The sequence below is a fragment of the Phacochoerus africanus genome, chromosome 15 (assembly GCF_016906955.1).
Source record: "Phacochoerus africanus isolate WHEZ1 chromosome 15, ROS_Pafr_v1, whole genome shotgun sequence".
Lineage (NCBI taxonomy): Eukaryota > Metazoa > Chordata > Mammalia > Artiodactyla > Suidae > Phacochoerus > Phacochoerus africanus.
The window spans coordinates 50365275-50373292 of NC_062558.1; positions in this window are offsets into that span (position 1 = coordinate 50365275).

Sequence of the window (8018 nt, forward strand, 5' to 3'; positions counted from 1 at the left end):
ATCGGGCATTGCCATGAGCTGTGGTGTGGTTGCAGATGCAACTCGGATCCCGAGTTGCTGTGGCTCTGGCATAGGCCGGAGGCTACAGCTCCGATTCAACCCCTAGCCTGGGAACTTCCATATGCCGCTGGAGCGGCCCAAGAAATCACAAAAAGACAAAAAAAAAAAAAAGCCGTTGGTGCCATGGGGAGAAGCAAATGCTCTGCAGAGGCAGCTGCATCATCTGGGAACACATCTTGGTTGGCCAGGCAGGTTTTAAGAAGGAGGGTGAGGTGACAGCGGTGGCCTCCCTGGCAAAAGGTGCAAGGGCAGAACTGGGAACAGTGTGCAACTGTTGGGTTCTGGATGGGGCCCTGCCACCCACGGTGCAGGCAGGAGGACCAAAAAGAGTGGTGATGTGGCAGCTGAGAAAATAGGATGCCTTCACCTGCTTGCTCCCAGTCACAGATGGAGGCTGGGAAGAGGCCCGCCTGGGGCCATTCCTAGGACAATCTGGAATCTGAGGGCTTTGGAAGGAGTCAAGCCAGGTCTTTCCCTGTTTCAGAGGTGGTGGCTTAGATGGGCCTGCCGAGGTGGCAGATGAAAGTGCATTCACCGTGGCTGACACCCCACCCCGACCCCAGGCCCATGAGGGCGCTGACCTAGAATGTGGATTCTCTGCAGCTCAGTCCCCCTGCTCCCCCCCTCCCCCGGCTGTCAGGGCATACTGCCCACCCTGTGTCAAAGGGTGGCAGGAGCACTTGCAGCCTGGCCTTTCCAGAGCATGTGCAGCAGTTTGGGTTGGGGGAGCAGAGACCAGGGTCTGATCTGGACCCTGAAGCTGAGGGGCTTCAGGTCCTCAGGGTCTCTAAAACTGGGCTGGCGAAATTGGAATGGTAACACCTGCCTCAAGGTGGCTCCCAGGGCATGCATGAACAGATGTGCCTGCAGCTGCTGCTGGTTGCATGCGGTACCCCCCACCCCACTTTCCTTGTTGCTGTGTGCTTTTTGCTGTTTGGCCTTGTGTTTTGATTTTCCTTGTGGTAACGGATGTACGTTTCTGGTTCTGGAGGCCCCCAAGAGAGCTTGTCTCTGTCCCATCTGGTCCTCGACACCACATCCCTACCTCCATCCACATCAACAGCAGCCACATGCTTCATTTTGCTCCCCAGGAATCCACCATACACAGTAAGTCTGGAAGGTAGTTAACCTTCCTTTGTCAGAACCCTAAGAGATCTGTCATCGTTGGTGGTTTTCAAGCCCCCTTTTAAGCACTTCCTGATCCCCAAATCCCCCAAGATCTTCTCTCCAAACCTGGCCCGTCTTGCTCATATCCTCATTTTTTAGACCTTACTGATTTTAGTACAGCTTTAAATTTACAGAGTAATTGACAGATAATAACCAGCGTTTGACACACTTGTTCACTCCTTCTAACCCTCCTCCCAGCCCCTGGTGACCACATATCTTTTTATTGTCTCCATAGTTTTGACTTTTCAAGTGTCATATAGTTGGAAATACACAGAATTGTAGCCTTTTCAAATTGCCTTCTCCCATGTAGTGACATGCGTTTAAGGTCACTTCATGTCCATGGATTGATGGCCACAACATATCCATCATGATACAATTGACAAATAAAATTGTATGTATTTAAAGTGTACTGGAGTTCCCGTCATGACACAGTGGAAACGATTCCGACTGGGAACCATGAGGTTGAGGGTTCGATCCCTGGCCTCACTCGGTGGATTAAGGTGTGTACCCTTTGCCGTGAGCTGTGGTGTAGATCCCAGACGTGATCCTGCGTGCTGTGGCTGTGGCTTAGGCTGTCAGGGCATACTGATTTGACCCCTTGCCTGGGAACTTCCATATGCCACAGGTGTAGCCCTAAAATGCAAAAAAATAAAGTGTGGAGTTCCAGTCGTGGTGCAGTGGAAACGAATCTGACTAGGAACCATGAGGTTGCCGGTTCAGTTCGCTGGACTTGCTGAGTGGATTAAGGATCCAGCTTTGCCTTGAACTGTGGTGTGGATTGCAGATGTGGGCTTGGATCTGGTGTTGCTGTGGCTTAGGCCAGCAGCTATAGCTCTGATTAGAAACCCTAGCCTGGGAACCTCCATATGCCGCGGACACAGCCCTAAAAATAAATAAGTAAATAAATAAATCAATAAAGTGTACCACGTGGTGATTGGATGGATATACATATACATGGTGGAGTGGTTACACTATCAGATTGGTTAACACATTATCCCTTCGCACAGTTAGGTTTTTCTGTGTGTGGTGAGAAAACCTAAGATCTTCTGTTTTAGAAGATTGCAAGTAGGAGTTCATCTGTGGCACAGCAGATCAAGTATCTGTATTTTCACTGCAGTGGCTCAAGTGCCTAAAAAGAAAAAGAAAATTGCAAGTATAAAGTATAGTATCATTAAGTAGAGTCACCATACTGCAGACTCCCCAAAACTCATTCATCTTGTAACTGAAGGTGTGTATCCTTTGACCAGCATCTCCCCATTTCCCCCACCCCCCAGCTCCTGGTAACCACTCTAGTTTATCTCTTCACCACTGAATAAGATTACATGGTATGGAAGGACCACACTTTGTTTACCCATTCACCTACAGAAGGACATATTGGTTGCTTCCAGATTGGGGTAATAATGAGTAAAATTGCTATGAACATATGTGTGCAGGTTTTTGTGTGGACACAAGTTTTCAAGTCATTCAGGTAAATATCAAAGAAAACAACTGAACCAGGCACAGTTGTTTTAAGGAAGAAATTATACGGATTCTCTAGAATTTGTTCCAGAAAAGTAGAAGCAGAAAAAAAAGGAGTTCCCATCGTGGTGCAGTGGAAACAAATCTGACTAGGAACCGTGAGGTTCAATCCCTGGCCTCGCTCAGTGGGTTAAGGATCCAGCATTGCCGTGAGCTGTGGTATAGGTCACAGACATGACTCGGATCCTGAGTTGCTGTGGCTGTGGTGTAGGCCGGCAGCTACAGCTCCAATTATTCCTAGCCTGGGAACCTCCATATGCCGAGGGTGCAGCCCTAGGAAAGGCAAAAAAAACAAAAAACAAAAACAAAAAAAAAAGATGATACATCATGTTGGGTTTATTCCAGGCATGTAAGTCTGGTTCAACACTTGGAAACTGATTGTTATCCATCACATCAACAAGCTAAAGAAAAATCACATGATTCCAGTAGATGCAGAAAAAGCATTTGGCAAAATTCAACATCCATTCATCATAGAAATTTAGCAGATTAGATATAGAAGGGAACTTCCTCAATTTGATGAAGAGCATTGATTTAAAAAACAAAAACAAAAACCTACAGGTCACATACTTTATAATGAGAAAGTACATGCCTTCCCCCTGAAATGAAGAACAAGGTAAGGATGTCTCTCACCACTCCTGTTGAACATCATATTGAAAGAAAAAAACACAACCTGGTATTTTGTTTTCACTGAAATTATCCTTCAAAAATGGATAAATAGGGAGTTCCCATTGTGGCACAGTGGAAACAAATCCAAATAGTATCCACGAGGATGTGGATTCAATCCCTGGCCTTGCTCAGTGGGTTAAGGATCTGGCATTGCCATGAGCTGTGGTGTAGCTCGCAGACATGGCTCAGATCTGGCATTGCTCTGGCTGTGGCCTAGGCCAGGAGCTGTAGCTCCGATTCAACCCCTAGCCTGGGAACTTCCATATGCCACGTGTGCAGCCCTAAAAAAAAAAAAAAAAGGATAAATATATACTTTCTTAAGACAAAACAAAACAAAAAAAACTAAGGGAATTTACTGCCAGTGGATCTACTTTGCAAAAAATGTTTTAAGAGTTCTTCAGAGAAAAAGAAAATGATATATGTCAGAAATTCATTCCTGCAGTAGCGCAGTGGTTAATGAACCCGACTAGTATCCATGAGGACACGGGTTTAATCCCTGGCCTTGATCAGCGGGTTAAGGGTCTGGCATTGCCATGAGCTGTGGTGTAGGTCACAGACGTGGCTTGGATCTGGCAATGCTGTGGCTGTGGTGTAGGCCAGCGGCTACAGCTCCCATTTGACCCCTCCATATGCCACGGTTGCAGCCCTAAAGAGTCAAAAAAACAAAAAAAAAGTCAGGCCTAGGAATTTCTGCTGTGGCACAATGGGATGGTGGTATCTCTGGAGCACTAGGATGCAGGTTTGATCCCCAGCCCAGCAGAGTGAATTAAGGATCTGGTGTTGCCACAGATGTAGCATAGGTCATAACTGCAGCTCAGATATGATCCCTGACTCTGGAACTCCACATGCCACTCAAGGCAGTCAAAAAACAAACAAACAAAACTCTTTCTTTAAACATTTAAAAAACGTTCCATTCCTCTCCTTGTTTGTGTGGTTTCTGAAGAGAAGTCTGATGTAATTCCTAGCCTTGTATCTCTGTAGGTAACAGAGTTTTATTTGTTTTATTCTGGCTTCTTGCAAAATTCTCTCCTTGTCTTTGATTTTCTGCATCTTGAATATGATATGCCTACGAAGAGATATTTGGGTATTTATCCTACTCAGTGTTAGCTGAGATTATTAATTTTGAAATATTCTCAGCCATTATTTAACCATTTCCAATTCCTTCTGGAATTCCTATTGTGTATGTGTTAACGTCTTTTATAATTTTCCCACAGTTCTTGGACATCCTGCTCCTTTTTTTCCCTTCTGTGTTTCAGTTTGAGAAGTTTCTAGTGACAGATCTTCAAGCTTACTGATTCTTTCCTCTGATGTGTCCAATCTACAGATGAGCCCATCAAAGTTGTTCTCCATTTCTGTTAGGGTTTTTTCCCCCTAGGGTTTTCTTTTGACTCTTAGTTTCCATCTCTCTGCTTACATTACTCATCTGTTCTTGCATGTTGTCCACTTTTTCCATTAGTGCCCTTAATCATAGGTGGTTTAAATTCCCAGTGCAATAATTCCAAAATCTCTGCATATCTAGGTCTGGTTCTGATTCCTCCTTTGGTCCTCAGACTGTGTTTTTTCTCTTAGCACACATGTAACATTTTGTTGGAAGGCAGATATGATCTATTGGGTAAAAGAACTGGAGGAGACAAGCCTTTAGTGTGAGGTTTTTGTTTTCCTGGCTGGAAGTCAGGCTCTGCTTACTGTTTGTTCAGTAGCTTCAGACTGAAATTTCCTCCAGTGTCTCTGCTTTGTTTCCCCTGTTGTCCTTGGGTTTCCCTAGAGACTCCTCCTTAGGTGGAATCTGAGCCTAGCTGCAATTTTTGGCAGTGTACAGGAGCCCTGTTGATGGGGCAGGAGGATGTGGGTGGAGGGGGAGTGCTTCCTAATCATGTCCCTGTGTTTCTTGGGGCTTGTTTGCCCCCTTAGGTAAGACAGAAAGCCTAGGGAGGTTAAGTTATATCTCTCCCTTCCCTTGTAGTGAATGAGGCTCTGAGAAAATCCTGTCCCTTCCTTGTTGCACTTCCTAGTGAAGAACAATCTGGGCATGTTTCAAAATGGTTACTATTCCCCTCTCCCCTGGGCACATGGGGTTTTCCTCCAATCTTCCCTGGGAGAACCTGGTGGGGCTCCTTGGAGGCACAAGTCATAAAAATGTGGGCCCCCTTAGCCTGGGTCCTCATGAGTTTTTAACTCTCAAGCTAGTCTACACTCGCCTCCAGCCTTTGTTTTTTGTTTGTTTGTTTGTCTTTTTAAGGTCGCACCCACAGCACATGGAGGTTCCCAGGCTAGGGGTCAAATTGGAGCTATACCTGCTGGCCTATGGCACACCAACAGCAATGCCAGATCCAAGCCACATCTATGACCTACACCACAGCTCACAGTAACACCAGACACTTAACCCATTGAACGAGGCCAGGGATCAAATCTGTGTCCTCATGGATGCTAAACAGATTTGTTTCTGCTGAGCCATGACAGGAAATCCCAGCCTCCAGCATTTGTGGGGCCATTTGGCATGTTCCTGGCTCCAATGGCTTCTGTATGTAAGCTGTGATGCTTACAGCTTGTATGTATTGGTGGGGGGTGGGGGGAGTGTCCTGTGCCCTCAGTCCTCTGATGAATCTAGTAGAAATCATTGATTTTCAGTTTATTCAGATTTTTTCTTGTTCTGAGGGTGAGGGAGGCCTCTAAACTCTTCATGTGTTGGAGCTAAAACCAGGAGTCAGTTTCATTCTGGCTGCCCAATGTTCTTTTTGTTCTTTCTTTCTTTCCTTTTTTTTTTTTTTGGCTTTTTGTTGTTGTTTTTGTTGTTTGTCTTTTCAGGGCCACACCCACAGCATATGGAAGTTCCCAGGCTAGGGGTTGAATCAGAGCTGCAGCTGCCGGCCAACACCACAGCAACACCAGATCCAAGCCATGTCTGTGACCTGCACCACAGCTCACAGCAACACCAGATCCTTAACCCACTGAATGAGGCAAGGGATCAAACCTAAGTCCTCATGGATACTAGTCAGTTTCTTAACCTGCTGAACCACAATGGAAACTCCCCTGCCCAATGCTTTTCCTAACAAACGCATCCAGAAGGGCAAGGTGTTGGTGCAGCAGAGGCAGCTGGAGAAGAGTAATAAGTCCAGTGTCTTGGACAGACCGGAGGATTGGAGAGAAGCATCTTCACATCTGATTTCAACACAGGCCCGCAAGGAAAACAGCACAGAGGACACCGCTGCAGCCAGGGGCATGTCCACCACAGGGGAACAACAATAAGAGCCTATTTTCCAAAACAAAAAGAATCACAAAAATACAAACACCTCAACTCTTTCCCAACTGCCAAGGTAATCAAAGAGCATTGTCTGGTTACATGAGGAAAAGTGACCAGTGCCATTGGTAAACAGGGAAATGCAAAGTCAAGATGAGGTGCCGTTTTGTACACCCCCTACTTTCTAGGGGGTTGGTGGTGATATGGTTTGGTTTGCTTTGCTTTCAGGTTTTTTTTTTTTTCCTCAGCAAAAGCGAAACTGTAAAAGCCAGATATTGTGAAGTTGTAATGTGTTGCTTGTAGTGCTGTAAATGAATAGAGACTGACAGCAGCCAATCAGAAGATGTGTTTGGTTTTTTTTTCTTTCTTTCTTTCTTTTTTTGTCTTTTTGTCTTTTTAGGGCCACACCCGCAGCATATGGAACTTCCCAGGCTTAGGGGTCTCATCAGAACTGTAGCTGCCAGCCTACACCACAGCCACAGCAATGCAGGATCCGAGCCACATCTGCGACCTACACCGCAGCTCACAGCAATGCCAGATCCGTAACCGGATGAGTGAGGCCAGGGATCAAACCCGCAACCTCATGGTTCCTAGTCGGATTCGTTTCTGCTGCGCCACAACGAGAACTCCCAGAAGACGTATTTGATTCAGAAATTCCATTTCTAGGACTTTTTTTCCCTAGACAATAATTCTAGGGACAACAGCCACATGACAGAGGTGTTTGTCCCAGCATTACTTGCAACAGCAGAAGGCAGTCATCAGCCTCCATACCCAGCATTCCCTCTAAGAAGCAGCAAGTGTCCTCACTGACTGCTCTCCAACACGCAGGTCCTAGCCACACTTCTGATCTGGATGCTTTCTTCTCCCCCACCCCACCCCAAGTAATGTTGCCCCCTCTCTTGTCTACTTGCCAGGAGGTTCCTGGAAAGCATGCTTTGTGGCTTGCTCATTTGGGTATGGCAGCCTCCTACCTCCAACACTTGTACAAAGAAAGGCTCATAAAGCCTGATGCACAAAATGTGGGCCAGGGACCAGCAGCATCCCCCATCACTGAAGCCCGTTTAAGCACAGAATCTCTGGTGTAAGATGGCACAGTTGAGGCCATGGACATTTTACCACAATTAAAACTTACAATGCATAATCTCAGGCTCCAACTCAGACATCCTGCCTTTCAGCAAATATTTTAACAAATTCCTGGGTGATTTGTTTAAATTTTGGGAAGCTCTGTCCATTGAATGTATAGTTATTCTCAAGATATAAATTCCCATCAGGAGTTCCCCCTGTGGCGTAATGGGATGGGACAGTGTCTCTGCAGTGCCAGGACGCAGGTTCAAATCTCCAGTACAGTAAGTTGGGTTGGTTCCAGCAT